Source organism: Cucumis melo, chromosome 10 (assembly GCF_025177605.1).
Source record: "Cucumis melo cultivar AY chromosome 10, USDA_Cmelo_AY_1.0, whole genome shotgun sequence".
Classification (NCBI taxonomy): domain Eukaryota; kingdom Viridiplantae; phylum Streptophyta; class Magnoliopsida; order Cucurbitales; family Cucurbitaceae; genus Cucumis; species Cucumis melo.
Genome location: NC_066866.1, coordinates 17,262,613 through 17,285,549, shown reverse-complemented (window position 1 = coordinate 17,285,549; position 22,937 = coordinate 17,262,613). Strand labels below are relative to the sequence as shown.

At 31.4% G+C, this 22,937-nt stretch overlaps 1 long non-coding RNA gene across 1 annotated transcript; it reads right to left on the bottom strand.

The window, feature by feature from the left end:
* Positions 1 to 15,640: 15,640 nt before the first annotated feature.
* Positions 15,641 to 19,205, bottom strand: LOC127151341 (uncharacterized). The gene is made up of 8 exons (XR_007824250.1): positions 19,059 to 19,205; positions 17,086 to 17,203; positions 16,892 to 16,971; positions 16,638 to 16,799; positions 16,452 to 16,556; positions 16,313 to 16,385; positions 16,144 to 16,239; positions 15,641 to 16,062 (listed from the first exon to the last, which is right to left on the bottom strand). It is a non-coding gene; the product is annotated as an uncharacterized LOC127151341 (long non-coding RNA).
* Positions 19,206 to 22,937: the final 3,732 nt, after the last annotated feature.

Genomic DNA, 22,937 nt, shown 5'->3' with positions numbered 1-22,937 from the left:
TTTCGGTTGCCATTTCCATCGAATTGCTGGAATTTTGGAGGTTGGTACCCAAGCGACATTCTCGAGTTGTCGATTCTTTTGGTGTACGACTTAGAGTACATGAAAGAAGCTTGCGACGATCCTCCATACTAAGCTCTAATGTAATTCGCGATCATATCCTGTAGCTGCTAAACTGAAAGAGAAGCAATAGAAGCTTATTGTTGTTGTGGTTGATTTTCTTGCACCACATTCTTCCTTTTATCACCAGCTTTGACAAGAAAAGTTTGACTCGACTTAGCAGTTTCATGAGTCTGCATTTGCTCTCTCAAAGCTGCGATTTGGTGGTCTCGTTCCTAAACAACCTTCATCAAGAGATTAATTTTTCTCTTTATCTTTGCAACAGCAGCCTTGATCGTTACATCAGCCATCATGACAAACATCACATTAGGGTGTGCTTCCCTCTTTAACTTACTAGAGGTAGAATATGAGTTCTCATACAAAATATTTTCCTTGATGACAATCCCAACTTTAGGAGACTCCCTCAATTACTTAAGAATGCTCTGCACGATGACAGAATCTGAATCCTGCTCTTGAATGATTCCCTTAGAATGACTGCGGTGACAGGTCCTGTGTAAGTGTCGCTTGCAACAGAAGATTTGGATGCAACCTTCTTTTATGCTATTAATTTTCTTGTAGATTCAGATGACAAGAGAAAGATGTGAGGTAGAGAGGTCCCACTGGGTGTGCCAATTTGTTCACACGAGATTTTCGAAGAAATTTGACTCGTGGGGTTGAACTTGTGTTGATGTTGTATTTATGTTGATTAAATGCGATGTAGTTCAGTCTCTGGTATTTGATCCTCTAATCCTCTCTCGGCTGGATGCTTACACTTGATTTCAGGAAGCAGAGCACGTGATGTTCTTGAAGTTGAAGAAAGATTGCATCTTTACAGGAGCTTTAATCTTCGAGGGTGGTTGACTTCAGGAGTTAGAGAGTCTTCTGGTTCTTGGGAGAATTCTCTCTAGATTTTCTAGAGAACTTTTCAATCCCTACAAATGAAGAGAACCCCTCTATTTATAGAGTTCTTTTGTGGACTTTTATGGACTTGGGCCTAGTTGGTCCATGGACCAGACTCGTTGACTCAAGTATATAGGTTTGGGTCATATTTAACCTTTGGGCTAAATTAAGCTTATTTTTTAGCTCAATTGAATTTTATCCCAAATAAATAATATTTAATTAAACTAAAATAGTTAATTTAATTCAATTTTCATAATAAAGACATGTGGCATCATTAGAACTGGCCAATTTATCTTTAATTTTAATTTGGGTACATGCCAATGTTGAACAAGAAATTTTGGTCACTTAAATCACGTCACATCATCATAGCAAAATTGTGATGATTATAATTTGATTGGATTTAGGTAGTCAAGTTTTCTTACATCCAACCTAGTTCAAGCCTCTAAAGAAAAATTGGGTCGAATAAATAATGGGCCCAAGCTTGCGCAAACAAGTGGGCCCGAGCCCACCAAGTGAATGGGTCCGAGCTCAAGCCTGTCAAGAAAATAGGTCCAAGCTCAAGCCCAACAAGCAGATGGGCTCAAGCTCAAACCCAACAAGCAGATGGGTCCAAGCCTAAGTCCAAGCCCAACAAGCAAAAAGTTCTAAGTTTTAATTTGTATTTGAGAGAAAGCATCAAAAGAGTAAATATTAGAGATTGTATCCACAAAACTATATAAATCAATATACAAAGTTCAATTCCACGAATTACATTTCTTCTGAAATCTCGTGTGAACAGCCAATTTTTAATTAATCCTAAATCCATTAGTAGATGACGTGACAATTTGTGATTGGTTCCAAAAATTTTTATTTAACAAGCGTTCTTTAATAAGATTGATTAAATTGACAACATCGAAAATGACACATTTTATATAATAAGTCTCAACACTAAATATGTGTAATATGTCTTGTTGGAATCTATCAAATAAAACATGGAAAATTTAAATATCTACTAGAATGTGGTTTAGGAATCTATATTTTATCACAACATTAGGAGCATGTTTGGGGCATGGAGTGAAGTAGGATGGAGTGGGCTATAATTATTAAATTGCCAATTCACCCAAAAGTTTAAGCTGGTGGTTGAAGGTAAATTCAATTATATATCACCAACACTCCCTCTCACTTGTGGACTTGAAATATTTGACAGGTCCAACAAATGGAAATTTATTTTACCTCACTTGTGGGCTAAAATATTTTGAAAGACCCAACAAGTGGAAATTAACTTTAATTGGGGAGGAAACAACAATACAGAGGCTTGAACACAGGACCTCTCTAGACCACATGCTCTAATATCATATTAAAAGCAATATACACAAAAACCGACTTACGTGAAAACCCGACAATCAGAAGAAAAATCACGATGTTTTTAGTTTTGTTATTTTCTAATAATCATACAATAGGTACAAGAGGTAATAAATAGAAAAGTACAAAGAGAAAAAAAGAGAGAATATTTAGGGTAAATCTCCCAAATGAGCTAAGCCCACTAATTCTAACACTCCCCCTTAAGTTGGGATGTAAATATCAATGAGGCTCAACTTGCTAACACGAAAGTCAAAGTTTGGTTTGAAAATCCCCATGGTGAGAACATCAGCAACCTGTCGGCTCGAAGGGATGTAAGGAATGCATATGCTCCCATTGTCAAGTCCTTCTTTGATGAAATGTCGATCAATGTCAACATGTTTAGTTCTATCATGCTAAATTGGGTTGTTAACAATACTAAAGGTGGTTTTATTATCACAAAAGAGCTTCAATAAAGTATCACATTCCTTATGATGATCAGACAGGACTTTCTGGAGCCAAATTTCCTCACATATTCTCAAACTCATAGCTCTATATTCGGCCTCAGCACTACTCCTAGCCACAACACTTTTCTTTTTACTCCTCCAAGTTACAAGATTTCCAAAACAATGGTACAATAACCAGAGGTGAACTTTCTGTCAACAATAGATCTTGTCCAGTCCGAGTTAGTATATGCCTCAATGATCTTTATGTCTGTCTTTCTAAACATTAACCCTTTACCAGGTGTTATTTTTAAGTATCTCAGAATTCTTTTGACAACTTCCATGTGTTCCTCATAGGGAACCTGTATAAACTAGCTGATAACACTCACGACAAAAGAAATATCAATATGAGTATGAGATAAGTAAATCAATTTACCCACAAGGTGCTGATATTGTTCTTTATCAACTAAAACTTGATCAGCCGAGTTTCCTAGTTTACAGTTGAATTCAATAGGAGTGTCAGCAGGACAACATCCCAACATACCTGTCTCGGTTAGCAAATCAAGGGTGTATTTTCTCTAAGACACGGAGATACCTTCTTTAGATCTGGCCACCTCCATTCCAAGAAAATATTTCAGATATCACAAATCCTTGATTTCAAATTCATTACCCATTCTCTACTTAAGTGAATTAATTCTGCTTGATCATCTTCAAACAAAACAATGTCATCCACATAAACTATCATAACTGCAATCTTCCCTGTCTTGGAAACTTTTGTAAATAAAGTATGATTAGAGTGTCCCTGACTATACCCTTGGGACTTGAAAAAGGTAGTGAATCTGTCAAACCATGCTCTAAGTGACTGTTTAGACCATATAAGGATTTCTAGAGTTTACAAACCTGCTGATCAAACTGGGCTTCAAAGCCAGGCGAGAGGCTCATGTAGACCTCTTCTACTAGATCTCCATTCAGAAAAAGCATTTTTAACATCCAGCTGATATAGGGATCAATCTTTGATTACAGCAACAGAAAGGACTTTAACAGTATTCAACTTAGCAACAGGAGAAAAAGTTTCTGAATAATCAACACTATAGGTCTGAATAAACTCTTTTGCAACTAACATTGCCTTGTGTCTGTTTGTGTTCCATCTACTTTGTATTTGAGAGTGAACACTCATTTGCATCCCATAGGCTTGTGTCCCTTGGGTAGAGCACAAATCTCCCAAGGTTATTCTTTTCAAGAGCTTTCATTTCTTCCATGACAGCATTCTTCCATTTAGGACACTCTAAAGTAATATGAATATTTTTTGGTACTGTGGTAGAGTCAAGGCTGGTAGTAAAACTCTGAACTGTGGTGAGAGATTCTTGTATGACACATAATTAGATATGGAGCGCTTTGTACATGACCTAGTACCTTTTTTCAGTACAATAGAAAGATCAAGAGAAGGATCATAATTGTCAAGTTTCCTTGTACGACCCTATTTAGCTTCATTGTTTTTTTTTTGTTCAAATCTCAATCTCATCACTATTGTTCTTTTCTTCCACATTTTTAAAAACAGCAACATCAAACCTGTCATTCTCACTCATTGTATTATTAGTACAAGGTTCACTAGGATTTTCCATACCTTGATCTCGAGGAGGTTCGGAGTCTTGGACTAGAGCCAACGGCTGACTAGTAGGGGACCCGACTTCCTTTTCGAGGTTCCTTCTGTAATACGTTTTCTAAGGAACTTGGTTTGTGGGTAGGATTATAGGATGAAGATCAATGTCAGACACGATGCTAGGAGTAGGTTTGATAAATTCAAAGGTGTTGTTAAACTCTTCACTCACATTCTCTCCTTGAAGATGGCTAACAGAAAAATAGGGTTGGTTCTCACAAAAAGTAACATCCATAGTGACAAAGTATTTTCTGGATGGCAAATGAAAACATTTATAACCGTGCAGGTGAAGAGAATACCCAACAAACACACAAGCCTGAGCCCGATGGGTAAATTTGGTATGATTAGGGCCAAAATTATGGACATAAGCGGTACACCCAAACACACGAAGAGGAACCTCTGAAACAAGACGAGTAGAGGGGTAGAACTCCTTAATACATTCTAAAGGAGTCTGAAGGTGGAGGATACGAGAAGGCATTCTATTGATTAAATGAGTTGCTGTAAGAATAACATCTCCTCACAGGTATGAAGGGAGGGAAGTGGAAAGCATAAGAGAACGGGCTACTTCTAGAAGGTGATGATTTTTTCGCTCGGCCACTCCATTTTGTTGAGGAGTGTAGACGCACAAGTTTTGGTGAACAATCCCCTTGGAGGCTAGAAATTCACTAAGGTTATGGTTTTGGAATTCCTGACCATTATCATTATGAAGAATATGAATTTTTTAATGGAATTATGTTTCAATGGTATGATAGAAGTTTTGGAAAATAGAGGAAACCTTAGATTTATCAGTGATAAGGTAGACCTAGGTAAGACGGGTATGATCATTAATGAAAGTTACAAACCACCATCTCCTAGATGAGGTGGTGACCTCGGAGGGACCCTAAATGTTGAAATGGATAAGGGTAAATGTTATGTGGGTTTATATGGTTGTGAAGGAAAAGAAATCTGATGTTGTTTTGCCCAAAAGCATATATCACAAGATAACGAGGAGACATCTATTTTAGGAAAGAGATGGAGAAAAAAATATTTCATATAAGTAAAGTTTGGGCGACCCAACCAAAAATTCCACAACATAAAGTCATGTTCAGAAGTGCTAAAATAGAAACACAGTAAACTAGTCGTAGAGATATTACTACCGGAGGTATCATAATCAAGGATGTAAAAAAGTCTCCTGCTATGCCAGATAATGCCAATCGTCATCTTCGAAATCAAGCCCTGAAAGCAAACAGATTTAGCTAAGAAAGTAGCTTAATAATGTAGCTCACGGGTGATGTTACAGATAGATAACAAATTGTAAGAAAGCTTAGGCACATCCAAAACATTTTGAAGGGAGAAACCATCAAAGAGCACTATTTGCTCTTTCTCACCAAATCGAGGCTAAAGAGCGATCGACTATCCATATTTTCTTATTATCGGCATAGAGGGTATAAGAGACAAAGTACTCTGAGAAACCTGTCAAGTGATCTGTGGCCCCCGAGTCTAAAATCCAAGGATTCTTCCCATCTACACTAATAAGGCCAAGGGATTGAGATATACCTGACTGAGCAATAGTGCTTAGCGTAGAAGAGCTGATCTGGCTAGCAGTAGGGCCAGTTGGTTGAGAGGTACTGGTAATCTCCCTTACATTGGTATGCCCTAAGTTCTGTTGCTCGTTGGAGGAACGTTTGTTACCTCTTGGGGGCCAACCGTGCACTAATCCTTGGTATGCCATTGTTTCTTACAGTATTCACAAACTAGAATTGGTTTCCCATTATTCTTTTCATTATCATGGGTCAAGGATTGAGCACTAAAGGCAGCAGAGTTAGTTATATAAATTGAAGGCACATTAGGAAGTGAAATTACCAAGTTCTTGGAATACATTGGTAGATCAGTCCGTGTCAAGGATGCACCAACTTCAAAAACAGCTCTCCTGTAGGTTTGGCTAATCTCGAGACCACAAACATATGGTTGTCCATAACCAGAGGGTGTTGATGACTCGCCTGCTTCAATCCCTGATCTGTTATAGCATTGGTCAGCCCTGTTACTATAGAAGAAAAGTTGTTGTAAAGGGTCAAAGGACATATTTGCATTAATGTACATATTTGACAATTTTGAAGGCTGTTGTCCGACGACGATGGGCAGTGCGTGTGACGGTAGATGACCGAAAAGGTGAGACGGTTGAACAGGCGACGATACGTAGAAGAGAATGGGATGGGTGATGAGATTAAAAGACGGCAGCGTTTGAGGTGGTTTCTAGCCAGAAGGTTGTGCAGATGGTGACGAAGGTTGGCTTATTGGATAGATCGACGGCATCTGAATCTGTTTGAGTAGTTTTTCCATGTGGTGTCCAAGGCGGCGATGACAACAACAGCTTCTATTTTGGGTGTTTCCTAAACTTTTTTCTAGGATTTCGTTGTTTCCTTGCTCTAATACCATATTAAACTGTCAATTCAACCAAAAGCTTAAACTGGTTGTTGAAGGCAAATTTAATTATATATCACCAACAATAATAACTCACTCCTTCTTTGAGGTAAGATTTAATTTAGTCGAGGATTAAGATTAGAATTTCAAATAACACTCGTTGTTATTCTTCAACCTTTAGGGGCGTTTAGGGTGCATGTAGGTTAGTATAGTATGTGGGATATAATAATATGTGTTATTATAGCCTGATTTATAATTGTATGTGTTGGGGTGTTGATTATTTTAGTTTGTGTTATAATAATTTGTGTATTGCATATTATTGTACTATAATAGTATGCACCACAAACACAAATATAATAACACACAGATTATTATGACCAACAAAATTGTAATAACACACTTTGCACCCCGAACACTCTCTAAAAGTTTGTGGATCTATTAGACAGTTTTAAAAACTCAGAAACTAATTAGACATATATTAAAAAAAATCGAGAACTAAATTGTATTTCTATCAAACAAATATTTAGGTAGAATGGTTGAGATGTTCTAGTCAGATGTGGAGATCAAATACTGATATTTAGATTGTATACTTTATACATTTTTAATATTTAGCACTTCAAACATAGTAAGCCTTGGTCCATATATTCTTCGTGTTTATGTATATATATACAAAAATTTATGGTTCAAACCTTTACTAATTTCCTTCTATCTCTTTAGTTAGATTTTAATGGAGGGGAGGATAAAGTTATCTACCCCTTTTGTTGACCAAGTCTTTTTTCTAGTAGCATGGAGGATAAGAAATCTTCAAACAATAGACTTCTTGATCAACTTATATTGTATAAAAGTTGAACTATGTTCATTTTAACTTAATCTTAAGTCTAATTAGAATAGTATCTTGAAATTCATTTATTTTAAACTATCATATTTACTTGTATAATCACTTAATTGATTGAAGGAATAAAATTAATCGATTTATATTTCTTTAATGGATGAATCAAAAGTAAACTTAACTCAACGTCAATTGACATGATCACAATTCTCCATCTCGAGAGGGATAGTAGTTAGACAAATATAAGATAACTTTGGATAAATAAATGCATGCATGTAGTTATATTAGAAAATGCATTCCAAATTAGAAGGAAGCTAAAGGCTTCATTTTCAAAACTTGGTTGCTTTGTGAGGAGAGAAAGTGATGCTGAAGCCCAAAGCTTCGTTGGCTTCCACACACTTATTATTGGGCTTCTTTCAAATCAATCGATCATTTTTGTTTGATATTTATAAATGATTGTCAGGATTTATAATTTGGCTAAATTATTCAAAAAAAAAAAAGTATTAATATCTATACATTTTTTTAAAAAAATAGCTCAAAAATACTTTTAACAGACAAAAATGGTTAGTATATTGTTTTTAAAATATCGTTGAAAAAAAACAATGGAACCAACAAAAAAGATTCTTCGTAGGTATATTATTTGAAAGACAAGCTAGGAATTTGGGTTAGAAGACAACTAAGGGAGAAAAACTAAAGAAAACGCATGCCTTATCAAATTTATAGCGACAAAAATTTTCTTAATCATTTTTACAGTTCAAATTGGTCTATTTACTGTGGTTAGAAAGGTTTCCCAGGATTGAAAGTGATATTCTTTTGTCCATATTTTTTGTATTCGGAAATTTATTGTTCTCATGAGTTTTGAAAAAGATATTTTGATTTTGAGACTTTGTGACATTTCATACTTCAACTTAAAGTTTTCATTTTGGTTTAGTTACTGATAAAACTGGGTAAGAATGGAAAATAAATGAAGGAAAAAAGATTAAAAGAGAATATCTACCTTAGAGAAAAATGAAGATTTATTTTCAAGTTAGTTATTTAGGTATTAAAATTTCTTAGATGATGTTTGTCCATGCTTAAAAATGAAAGCTCTTCCCGTAAACTTTAGTTTAATGAATATACAATAAACCATAACATTGTATATAACCTTAAATGCCAAGATCTTTGAACTAGATAACTTTACAAATTAAAAATTAGTTAAAGAACAACATACCTTGATCATCTTCTTGAGGAATTGTGTTTCTCTCACTTGCCTTCCTTTTAGACTTAGTTTAAGTTTCTTGATGGGAAGAATAAACTAGTTAATGAGGCATTGAGAGGACCAATCCCTAAGGTTCTATTTATAGACACCACCTATCATGGTGTTAAATTAGGGCATTATTTTTTAACCTAATGGGCCTAATAAAATAATAAGCCCAAAAAGAATAAATAATAAATAATGCAATTGGGTCACATTAATGATAATATTATATTTAAGAATAAATCTAACATTCTCCCACTTGGCCCATTGACATTATTTACCATATACATTCATAGACATAATGCGCAAAATTAAACTTCATAACATATCGTGCCAAGTCAAAGAAACTACTAAAGGATCATGGCGGTCATACATCATTGCATTAACATACTCCCTCCATGTATCACTAAAATAGTTCTTCTATTAACATAATCTATAATAAAGATAATCAATAATGGTCCAACAATAAGTGTCTTTATCAAAGACGATGTCCTATTTGGTTTACATAATTCTTTTATGTATATACTAATCATAAGAACAGAACCATAAGATAAAATCAGAAACAATAAATAAATGAGCTCAAAGTGTCAAATAACATAATCTTGACTTAAATAATAATATCTACTAATGCCCACACGTTTGACATGATCATTGAATGTCTATGGTAGCAATACTTTATTTAGTAGATATGCAATCATAAGTTTAGTGCTAACTTGTTACGTTTGATTAACACTCTTTGTTTCTGAACTTTTCTTCTTTAACAACAAAGTATTTTAATTTCGTACGTTTAGCACCTTTAGAATATCTGTCGTTTTTTCTTTTAGAAGAAAACTACCGCAAAATTATCACAATAAATTCTCAGTGGCTTGGCAATACTGTCAACAATTTCAAGTCCTGAGATAATGTTCTGCAGCCATAAAACATAAATCGTAGCCTCAAAGCATGCTACAAATTCAACCTTCATAGTGGATGTAGCAACAATACACTACTTCACACTTTTTCATGAAATTGCTCCTTCAGCTAATAGGAACATATAGTCAAAAGTGGATTTTTTGTATCCACACATCCGATAAAATTTGAATCTAAATATCCAATCACCTGAAGATGATTGGATCTCTTGTAAGTAAGCATATAGACCAAGGATAATAATTGGACTTACTCCCACTGATTCTTAATACATACACGATCAACAATGTTTTCTTTAAAACCAAAAAATGTGATGGTATCACATTATATGTCCCTTTCCTTCAACCATAAAATCTTTTGGTTGATCCATGAACATTTTTTCATCTAAATTCCCATTTAGAGAAGTAGTTTTCACATCAATTTGATGAAGCTTTAAATCATAATGAGCTATTAAAGCCATAATACTTCTTAATGAGTACTTTTTCGATATAAGAGAGGTCTCATTATAGTCAATGTCATCTTTCTGAGAATAACCTTTGGTAACAAGTCAAGTCTTGTGTCGTTCGATATTGTCATTTGAGTCAAGTTTGGTCTTAAAGACCCATTTACACTCAACTCTTTTATTTTTCTTTAGGCAATTCTACAAGGTCATAGACTTCATTATCATTCATTGATTTTAACTCTTCTTTCATGACATCTAACCATTTGGCATTATTATCTCATTTAATGGCTTGTGAAAACGAAACTTAATCATTATCAATGCTTAAGTCAAATTCTGACTCATGCAAATAAACCAAATAATCATAAAAAATTAGTTGATCTTCTTGATCTTACAGATCTTCTTAATTCTATTTCTTGTGGTCCCTCAGTTACAGGTTCATTTATTACAATATCATTATGTGGTATTTGACCATTAATTTGTTGTTCTTGTAGATTGTTAACAGAGTCAACAACTACAGGAACAATAATTTGAGAAGAAGTTATAGATAAAGGAATTTCCACCTTGACTTCTTGAATTTCCACTTTTCGCGGTTCCAAACTCCCACTAATTATGTCATTCTCAATGAACCTTACATTTCCAGTTTCAACTATTCTCGTACTGTGGTTAGGACATTAAAATCTATACCCTTTTGATTTTTCTGGATAACCAATGAAGAAACCACTGGTTGTTCTTGAATCCAGTTTCTTTTCATGTGGATTATAAATTCTTACTTCCGCTTGACAACCCTAAACATGTAGGTGTCTTAAACTAGGTTTCCTTCTTGTCCACAGTTCAAAAGGTGTCTTTGGAATTGACTTACTAGGAACCCTGTTTAATAAATATTGAGCGGTTCTTAATGCATACATCCACAAGGACACGGGTAAAGATGAATTAATTAACATGCTTCTAACCATATTCATTAATGTACGATTTCACCTTTCTGCAACACCATTTTGTTGTGGTGTTCCTGGTATTGTGTATTGAGCACCTATACCATGACTTTCTAGGAATTTAGAAAGTTAAAACAATGTGCTTTCTCATCATATTTTCCATAAATTTATAGAATCCTTGGTATTTTCAATATTTTAATTACGAACTTGATATTGTTTATTACAATTATTCGCATAAACATTAGGCTCAATCTATTGGATCTTTCTCAAGCTTTATAGAAAGATCTATCCTCGTCACTGCTAGTAGCTGAAGTAAGTGCAGCAGGTTTCTCACTTAAGAGTGCCAAATAATCAAGATCCAAAACTCTAGGATGGAATTGGATTTATTTGCACCAATCAGAAAAAATTGAGTCCATTAAACTTGATTATAGATGTAGCATGCAAATGAATAGAAACATGAGTAGATGATGTAATTACAAAAGTAGATATGCTTATATTTGTTTTGAGAAATAACATAAAGATACGATACTGATTCAGATAATATTAAATAATCATTAACTTATACATTGAAGTTCTTCTTTGGAAGACACAACAATGTACAACATTTACACTTAACTGATGCTAGATTTAGTTTCATATAATTGATAATTTAAATGCTCAAATTAGGTACATTAGTTATCTTTGGATATACTAATAATATCTAACCAAACACCTCAATTAACCAGCATAAGATTCAAAATTATAAAAATATTAATTACCTTTGGACAAATTAAATGTTTTATAATAGCGAAAATCAATACACTCACGACAAATCAATAATGTTTCACAATATCTTATTCACTAGCATCAGATGAATATGTGTAATTGAATCAACTTTAATTTGATGTCTAAAGATTTACCAATTTGGCCACTTTGGTGACTAACAAACTGTTCATAACATAGACATCATAATAAAACAATTCAAATTAACCACAATAATATTCAAAATTATAAAACTACTAATTACTTTTGGGCAATTTAAATGTTTTATAATAATGAAAATCAATATACTCATAATAATATGTTTATATTTCATAATATAATATGATTCATCAACATCACATGAATATGAGTAATTGAGTTTAACTTTAATTTGATATCTATTGAACTTATTAATTTGGCCACCTTGGTGACTAACAAATTATTTATACTATAGATATCAAATAATCACAAACAAATACATGCTTTAAATTATTTGTTACTGAAACATAATACAAAAGAGACAATAAAACATAATTTATTGTACCATATTTATTATATTTTAAATTTAAGCAACTCAATCATGAAAAATAGATAACATTAATGGAGTAATGAAGAACGTAATTAAATTTGGGATAACTTTAAATCCAAAAAAAACAAAAACTGAATCTTGGAAAACTCTGATCTTGATAATATGATTATTTTGGATAAATTATTTTCGGATGATATCTTTATCTTCCTTTTCTTTATATATATTTTTTATAATAAGAAAATAAAAGATTTTCCATGATAAGAAAAATAAAAGATTTTTATCTTTCATAATAAAAAAAAAAAATGAAAGATCCTTTCTTCTTTATTTTATTTTTCTTTTTAATAATAAGAAAATAAAAGATTTTCTATGATAAGAAAAATAAAAGATTTTCCTTTTCATAATAAGAGAATAAAAGATTTATTTTATTTTTAACCATTTAAGTTTAATTTGATATCTATATAACATACTAATTTGGTCACTTTAGTGAATAACAAATTATTCCTAACATATAGATATCGAATAACATAATTTCCAAGTGATTTTAATCGGAAGATTTGGAAAAATATTAATATTGCAAATAATTTTATTAAAACTTTCATTTAATGCATAATTTAAAATCACTAGGATAAATTGATACTTTAAAACATAATATATGCATAACACATATTATAATTAATTCATAATCTTCAATTTCAACCTAAACTAAATATATGCAATATTTCAAAAATCATTAAAATCTAAAATTTAATTAGATTTATGATGAATTACATTTTCGACAATATCGTAATCTTTATTAGATTTTAATTCCTTTAATCAAGGATTATAATATTAACTTATTTGAAATTTATATCAAAATCAATATCTTAATTCTTTAAAAATGATCAAATCTTCGTAACACTTTAATCATTAATAAGTGGCTCAATGAATTTTATCAAAGGAAAAGAAGGTTGCCGGCGGTGGATGATTAACCCCTTGAAGAAAAAAAAAGGTAAATTTAAAATCTTTTACAATTTTCTTTTCTTCTTCCGACTTTCCATGAAAACAAATTTTCAAATTCATAATCTTTAATCAAAGAATCTTTAATTCAAATGATAATCAATAACCGAAGAATCTTGATTTAAATTTAAAAGAAAAACATGCAGCGGAAACATTAAAACAAATCATTAATCATCCATATAAAATTACAAGTTCTCAATCAAGGCTCTGATACCACATGTAAACTTTAGTTTCATGAATATACAATAAACCATAACATTGTATATAACCTTAAATGCCAAGATCTTTGAACTAGATAACTTTACAAATTAAAAATTAGTTAAAGAACAACATACCTTGATCCATGAATAACTTCTTGAGGAATTGTGTTTCTCTCACTTGCCTTCCTTTTAGACTTAATTTAAGTTTCTTGATGGAAAGAATAAACTAGTTAATGAGGTAGTGAGAGGACCAATCCCTAAGGTTCTATTTATAGACACCACCCATCATGGTGTTAAATTAGGGCATTGTCTTTTAACTTAATGGGCCTAATAAAATAATAAGCCCAAAAAAATAAATAATAAATAATGTAATTGGGCCACATTAATGATAATATTATATTTAAGAATAAATCTAACACTTTTTATTCATTTAAAGCTTTGAGATTTACAAAGATAGATGAAGTAACAAATGCAAGGAGGAGGGTTATTTAAATGGGGAAGTGTTAAAGGGTATAAACTGAAGTAGAGGAGATGGCGATGATGGTAAAGGGAAGTGATACGGTATAAATAAATGAGTTTTGTTCATACACACTGATGGTAAAGACATCTTATTTTATTGTTTTAAAAAGTTAAGGCACACTTAAAAAAATGTATCTGTCGACGTTGATATCCAAAAAAGCATCGACAAATGGTCTACTGACGGCAAATGGTCTACCGGCAAAAGAAAAATCATCGATAGTGTGGTCAAGAAAAAGGTGTCAGGGGTTGATCTACCGAAGTTGTACTACACGATCGAGAGATATTATATTTGCCGACACATTAGTTAGTCTTCAACAAATATCCACAAAAACTGATTAGACCATTTTATGTTAAATCTTTCAACGATGTCATCAAGAAATGAGGTATCTCTTCATGACCTATTTTGACGATTCTAATGTGTCGGTATCAACAAGGATCTGGGGCATTCCTGATGTCGTAGCACGCGTAAGCCCAAATAGGAAAGTGCGTTGGCCTAGGCTATGCCGACATTGGAAACTCCATCGGCCAAAATGTTGGAAATATTGTGTCGAGGGAACTTTTTCCGATGCGCTAAGGGACAACGTCGGAATAGACACATCCCCAACGCAGTCCAGGCCGACATTTGGCACACGTTGACAATGTACTATAACCGATGTGACCTCCGTGCATCGGGATTAAACGAATTCTAACGCAACGTCGAAAAAAGTTTTTCTGATGTCTTTTTCACGACGTCACAAGAAATCCCTACCTCAACATAGTGTTTACGTTGGAATTAAATCACAATCTCTAATTCAATTTCAAATTTAATAAACAAATTTTCAATTTAATATAACCCACAAATCTCAACATATTCAAGTTATTTATAAAACTCAAATTCAATCTCAACGTCAATGTTAAATCCAGAATTAAATCTAAAAGTAATTCAATACTACACTACAAGAAATCTAGCCTTTAATGTCACTTGGCGACCGACATCTTTGCGAGCATTATTAAAGGTCTTTAATTTCGGTTGGGCTTTAATGTTGATTTATAACCGACATTAAAGGTCTTCAATGTCGGTTATAAACCGATATATTTGAAGGTGTTATTAAAGGCCTTTAATGTCGGTTCATCTTTAATGTCAGTGGATAACCGACATTAAATATGTCTTTAATGTCGCTTATGATACATTTTTAATGTCGTTTTTCCACCGGCATTAAAGACACATTTAATGTCGTATTTACAATAGTTTTTATGACGGCAAAATCGATATTATTTGATTCGATTTACATCCGAAAATGTTCGTCATCGTATATTGTAAAAAATAAAAAAATGGCTTGCACACTCACTATAATGCCTACTACTCAATGGCTCATAACTAGTTCACCTGCAATACACACAATAATACCTAAAATTCCAGCATACATTTCCATATAGAACTACAACAAATACACATCATCCAACACCTACATATAATCACATATCAATAAACACAACTATATTCAACACTATAAGTTCAACTACTCCAAATCCTCCAATATATCCACTTATATATATAATCACACATATCAAACAACACATCCTGCCATCCATGACAAACCAATAATAAACACCTACAATGCATAAGATCCAACACTAAAATACCAGCACACTTTTCCACACTTTCATATAGTACTACAGCAAATACGATCATCCAACACCTAAAATATTAGCACACCTTTCCACCCTTCTATATAGTACTACAACAAATAAAATCATCCAACTGCCCGTCCCTACAAAAACTTAACTCGACCAACTAGTAACTTAACTACAAAAATCAACTACTAACTTAACTCGACCAAAAAACACATTTAAAAGCTTACACAAATCTGCTAACAAAAGTTGCCCATTCAGTTCGAATCTCGTCAATCTCCTCTTGCCTATATGCATTTTTGGTATTGAACTACACATAAAGAAAAAGATATGGAAAGTATGAGTTTAGATCATAAATTGTAATATGTAAAAAGTTAAAGTAGAAACTTACAAAGCTAGTAATAGAAGTACTAGAATTATGCACTATCTCATGTATGTACTTTTGCACGTAGTACTCACACCCTACAAAATCCAATTGACGAGGGCACTGCATGTATATAAATTGAATATAAATTAATCTTATGTTTCATAAAAAATAATTACGTGTAAATGCAAATTACCTTTACAGGTCTCCATTTTGGAGTTGATCGATAGCGTTGTAGATCGTGTTTCGCTTGTCATGTCTTCAACCCTCTAAATATTTTGAAACATTAGAAGACAATAAAGTTAAATAAAAAGTAATAAAGTGAATACACTTACACATTTATGACTCCATGAATGTCTTCATTGATTTTACTCCGAAGTGAATCCAAAACATAAACGCAATTTTCACTAAGATCGATAACATGCAACATCCAATGAAAACTACAATAAACAACATCTTCAATGTGAGTACACATTTAAGCTCAATGGAAATTTATTAATGTGTTTCTCTTCTTTATTTACCCGCTATTATATGGAATTAGCGCTTTCTGTTCCAAGTTAACTGCTTCTAGCTGGTTGGCTAAATTTCTGGATCGAAGATCACAATCTTTTATATGTGACGATATTTTTTATTGGTCAATGACAAAAAAATTCCTTGCGCAGTCACATTCATCCCAAAGATATCTAAGTAAAAGCAACCATAGTTAAAATATCAACAAACTAACTACAACAATGGTATTGGAGATAAAGATGAGTATAAGTTGTCTTATACTTACGTAATATACGCTAGTATACACATATAGCCGACTTCAACCATGTCGCAGTAATGTAACAAATCTTCACGAGCTAAATAACACTACACAAAACCAATGAATTCTATCCAATGAATTAGGAAACAAAACCTAAAAACATTAAAAAAAAAACTTTATAACAAACATGAACATTACACAAAACCAAAAGAAAAACTTACATTTAACTTCTTTTGTCTACCAACATGAAAACCACAAAGAAAAATCAAGATTTTTCTTCCTTGACAGCCAAACAGAAACTTCCCCAAAAACCTCTTCACACTCTAACAGAGGAAAAATCTGACAGAATTAAATCAACAAACAATTCAATGATGTGAAGAAGAAATTAGAACAAAAAAAAAAACATAACAAAAAGATATGTAGGAATAAAAATAGAAAAAGAAAGTTTCTTCTAAAACTTATCAAACCAATAAACAATTCAATGAAACAAAACAACTTTGCATCCCAAACACGGACATATGACTTTTCCAAACATATGACGATCTCCATATACATATGAACTTCTGACATCCTATCTCAACTCAACGCTTCAAACAATCTCTAAATTTATTTAATAAAATATCAAAAACAACAAAGGGTGATGAACAAACATATGTCACAAAAACTCTATTGTCTGAACATTTCTCAAAAAACACCAATTGAAAAGTCTACAACAAAGAAGAGCAAAGTGTTTATTTACGACAAATGTAGGGACAAAAAAGGAATGTACTAATTCTTCCCCTTTTAATATAGTATAAGTAATTTAAGTAAAATTTCAAGTTCAGTCCCTCAATTTTAGGGATTATCTATAGATTTATTATACTTTTGATTTTGTGCCAAATAGGTAACGGACATATTTGACATATTTAAAAATCTAATGGTTATGTTATACACAACATTCTTGAAAAATATGAACATTTTTTCTCTAAAAATTTCAACACTATAATCACAGATTCCTGCTGTCAATTCAACAATTTTCGATATCCAAGCCCTCAGCAAACAAGTAGATTACTACCCAAAAAAATAAAACACAAAAGAACAAAAGTATATATATATATATATATATATATATAAACATCATAACCAGAGTAGAGAAAAAGAAATTGGTGTTCAGGCAATACACTTTCTCCAAGATGCAAATTCAAAAGCCAAACTTCAATCAAAATTTGGATATGAATGGTTCACAAAATTATAAAAAAACAAATCAATCACCCGCAACATTCCCACTAAACGGAACGGGGAAACAGAAACTCAGAGGAAGGAAACCTAATGAAAATCGAAAATCAAAATCGAAGATGAAGAATGGAAAATGTAAAATACGAATTTACCTCTACAAAAAGTGGATGAGCATGCCTTTGGATGAATATGAGAAGGATTCAAAAAAAGAAAAGAAGATGAGAAAAATAATGAGAAGGCGGCGATCTTCCCCAATCATTTTCTCTCCGCCAAACCAACGCCAAGGATGTCGATTGACTTTTGAAGGAGAGAGGTTGAAGAAGGTTTCCAAAACCAACGCTAAATCACAATAGTGGCGACAAGTCAATGGTGGCAGCGATTGTTATTCGGAGAAGGAACGGGCATCGGAGAAGAAAAAGTCGCCGGAGAAGAAATGGACGAATTCATTTGGAGAAGAAAAGGGATTGCGCGAGTAGGAGAGGGTCGAAAGAGTAAAGTAAGAGAGAGACAATTATTTTTTCACAAAATTAAATTATTAAAAAAAATTAAATGGACCTTTAATGTCGGTTTAAAACCAACATTAAAGCGTGTTATTTTTTTAGAAAATAAAATTATTAAAATTAAAATTTAAATGGACCTTTAATGTCGGTTTTCAAAATGGCGGACCTTTAATGTCGGTTTAAAACCGACATTAAAGCTTAGTCTTTAATGTCGGTGGAAAACCGACATTAAACATCCGCCTTTTCAAAACCGACATTAATGTTCATTTTTTATTTTTCCCAACCGACATTAAAGTCTATATTTCTTCTAGTGCTAAAACCTAAAACTAATTCAAGTCTAAATTAAATCCTAAAACCATCTCAAAATCTAAATCGTAAAACAAATCCTAAAACTAATTAATTAAACTAAATCAATAAAGAACATATAATACATACATTTTCTTAATTTTAAAACAAAAAAAAAAACTTAGAAAACAAACCTTGATCGGGAGCGGTGGGGGACAAATAAGATGACGAGGGAGGATGGCGAGCAGCAGAGAACTCCAATGACGAAGGTGACGAATGATTGACAATGGACGGCAAGCGAATCTCCCTCTCTCTCTCGTCAATCTCTCTTTCTCTTACTTTCTTTGTATTCTTTGTTCTATGGACATATAATTCAAATTTATCTAAAAATTCACAATTAATTATAGTAAATACTATTTTAAAACTTCAATTGCTATGGTCTTTACTACTTGACATTCATTGTTTTTTTATTCTTTTACTACACAGTGTTTACTATTTTCTTCTCAAACTAAAATAATTTACATATCAAATATATGCTATTATAATTCAAACTAAAAGAATTTATATTCTAAACAAAAACTATAATAACTCATTCATTATCTCAAACACTTCTTAAATATTAAAATTTATTATTTTAAAATGTACCAACCAAATGAAATTTAGAATAAAAACTAATGCTACAAAATGATATATATATATATATATATATATATATATATATATATATATATATTGCCTTGAAATAAATATATGTGGGGAGAAGACCATTTTATAAATCCTTGTTCTTTTATGGAAAAGAGAAAAAGGGTTAAATAGTGTATGTAGTGATATAATGTGTATTCTCATCTTCAAAATTAAAATCCCACATCACAATATATATATATATATATATATATATATAAAAGATTGCTTTTAAAAGAGCTTTATGACTTTTTGAGAGATTTGGATCAATCTTTTTGGGGCCCTACTCTCTATTTTGACCTCTTATTGCTTTCTTATCAAACCCTCCCTCCTCCCTACAATCTATTTTCCCTTTCTCTCTCTCTCTAAAACCTTTTTATTTTTTCTTTTTCAAAAAATCTCTTTTTAATTCTCCCTTTCTATCTCCCTCCTCTCCTTTGGTACCATTTAAAAAAAATGATAATATGCTAAGGATACTTTGAAACCATTTTATAAAGTATGAGTCAAATTTTAAAACTTTCAAAAGTTTATGACAATTTTTTATGCGAAATGAAAAGTTAGAAGACGTCATTTTACATATTAGCCTTTTTTATTCATAGAAAATATTTGTTATAGAATTAAATTTTGATATCAATATCAATACTAACAGTAATATCTAGATCTTGATCGACTCTCTAATATCATCTTGAAAAATGACATTGCCTCTATTATGGGTGGATTTTGGATATAATGGTAAAACTGTCAAAGGAGAACAAGAGACCAATAAAGAAGTGGATGTAAGAAAAATTTGAGCCAAAACCTAACATAGCTCACCTAAAGAGAAGAAATCCTAGCACATCTGTCAAGGATGTTGGGCTGGTCAACCTCAGCCCTAGAGAAATTCACAGGCAGCCTATCCAATCAAAAAACCTAATTAGATAAGGAATAGAATAAGGATCCTATAAATACGACAAGAAGTGGTGTACATTAGACAAGCTACCTCTAGACTTTAAGTTCGATTTATTTGAGCATTTGACTTTCCTAACTTAGGTATCATAGTGCATGTGGCTTACACCACATCGGTGTGCAAATTTTTTCTTTGCTTATAGATAAGCTTTCTTTATTGTTATACAAATTTACCGTCATAGACAAGTTGTGGTCAGTCAATTCTTCTTAACAAAATTTGGCATCAACGACCTTTTATCTCCTCCTAATATTATCGTATTTTAAACTTTTTTGTCAAAATTTTCTCAAATACTTTTATCTTTAAATTCTTTTGCTTCTCTCTCTATCTGGTATAATTTTAGAAGATGCTTTTGCCTCTTTGGGCCTCTCTTGTCTCTCTCTTGGAGGTCATAAAGAGAGAAAGAGATTAAGGATATATTAAAATTTCAGGAAAATATATATAAGAGAGGGAGGTGGGGGAAATGACAAATTAAGGCATCTATATATTAGTAATGTCAAGGGTCTTAATCAAAGCATTGAATTGTAATTAATAGAGAATTTTATTGATTTGATTAGATATTATATGTATATACATACAAAATCCCTTTCTTAAATCATGCTTTAATTCTATTATCCACACCATAAAAAAATTGCACTTTCATTTCTCACTTTAAATTCCATCTTATATTATTCTCTTTCTTTTTTTTTCTCTCTCTCTCTAAAGATATAAAGTTAGCCCAAATCTTTGAAAATAAAGAAGGGAAAATAGCATAGAAACAAGTTTGGGAATTTCAATTTGAGTTGATAGTCTTGACTATTTAATTCAACCAAATCATCCTCCTTTTTTCTATTTATAAGTTCATTGCTTTGGTAATTATACAGTAATTTAAATAAGGTAGAATTTTGATTTTTCAAACTTTTAATTTATTTAAAAGATGTTCAATCTCTCGACTTTAATTTTTAGAAACATGTTTGATAGATTCTCTATCTTTTTATTCTTATTTTAATTCGATAGATATCTAAAATATGATTTTTGTTAATCCAAAAATCGTATTTTGTTCTACTAAACATGTCTTAAAATTCATGACATACCAAAAAAAAAAAATTAAAAGTCTAAAATCTCAATAAACTTAAAAGCCAAATTTATATTTTAAGATCCATTGATTTCTAAAACTTTTAAATTTTGTCCAGAATGTAATTTGGCATAATGTTATAATTAGTTAAAGAAGTATTAGACATTAAATTTGAAAAGTTAATGGATATAGGAGGCTCTAAACTTTAACTCTTGTAAGATTATTATTCTTTTCTTTATTAATATAGTTGATAGACCAAATAAACATATTTAAGTAATAAACTTGTAATTTAACCTCTAGTTTTAAATGGGGATTTTATTTGTTGAATTTTTGGTGAGTTGTTTCTATTTGATTGCTGAATTTTAAGGTTTGAATTTTAGGAAATTTAATTATGTTTTACTGTAGTAATTTTGGACTTGTGGACACAAAAATTTAGCAATGATTTTCACAATAAAGTTTTCTAAAAAGTTGAGTAACCATAGGAGAAAAGTTTGAATTTAGGAATAGAAACAAAAAAGTAAATTAAAGCATAAAAATTAGAAACTGAAAAAATTATGACACTTAATATTTATTTATTTATTAACTCAATGAAGTACAATATGACACACATGTTTATGTTTTGTTGAGTCTAAATCAAATTTTACATTAATGTACAATTTAATATATTTTATTTTTCTTATTAGTTATTAAAAAATTTGTTAAATTATAAGATATACTCATGAATTTGTGTGTCAAAAATATTCTTATATTTTTAAATGTTTAAAAAATATTATCAAACTTTTAGATTCCTCTAATATTAGTTTTGAACGAAATCGGCTATAGTTAGTTTTTTTTTTTCAAAACAAAATTCATTACATTTGATTTTTCTATAAAGTTTAAATATTTTATCAAATGTTCTATTTTTTTATAATTTTTTTCTTTTTTCTAACTGAAAAAGGTTAAAAAAATATTCTCCTTAGTTCAAAATTTATTCCAATTTTCTCATCAATAAAAATTTTAAATAAGTTCCACAAAATCTCACAAAATTCTAAAATAAAAGTTTCTTCTTAAAATATATTAAAACAATAACCTATCAAATAAAAAAATTATTATTAACACACTACACTAAGAAAAAAACTTTTAAACTTTCAAAATTTTCAAAAATATTCCTAATCTAAAAAAAATTAAAAATTAAAAATAGAATACCTTGTTTTTATGCAAGCCATTTTTTACTTTTTTTTTTTTTAATTTTTTCTCCCCTCTCCTCAAAACAAATAAATAAAAAACAGTTTAAAAATTGCGCACTTTAGTATGGTATATTGATTCTTATAAGAATTAAAGAGACTAATGGAAGCTTGGAGTGATTCTATGACTTAAATATTTTAATGAAGTTGCATATTAATAATTTAATATATG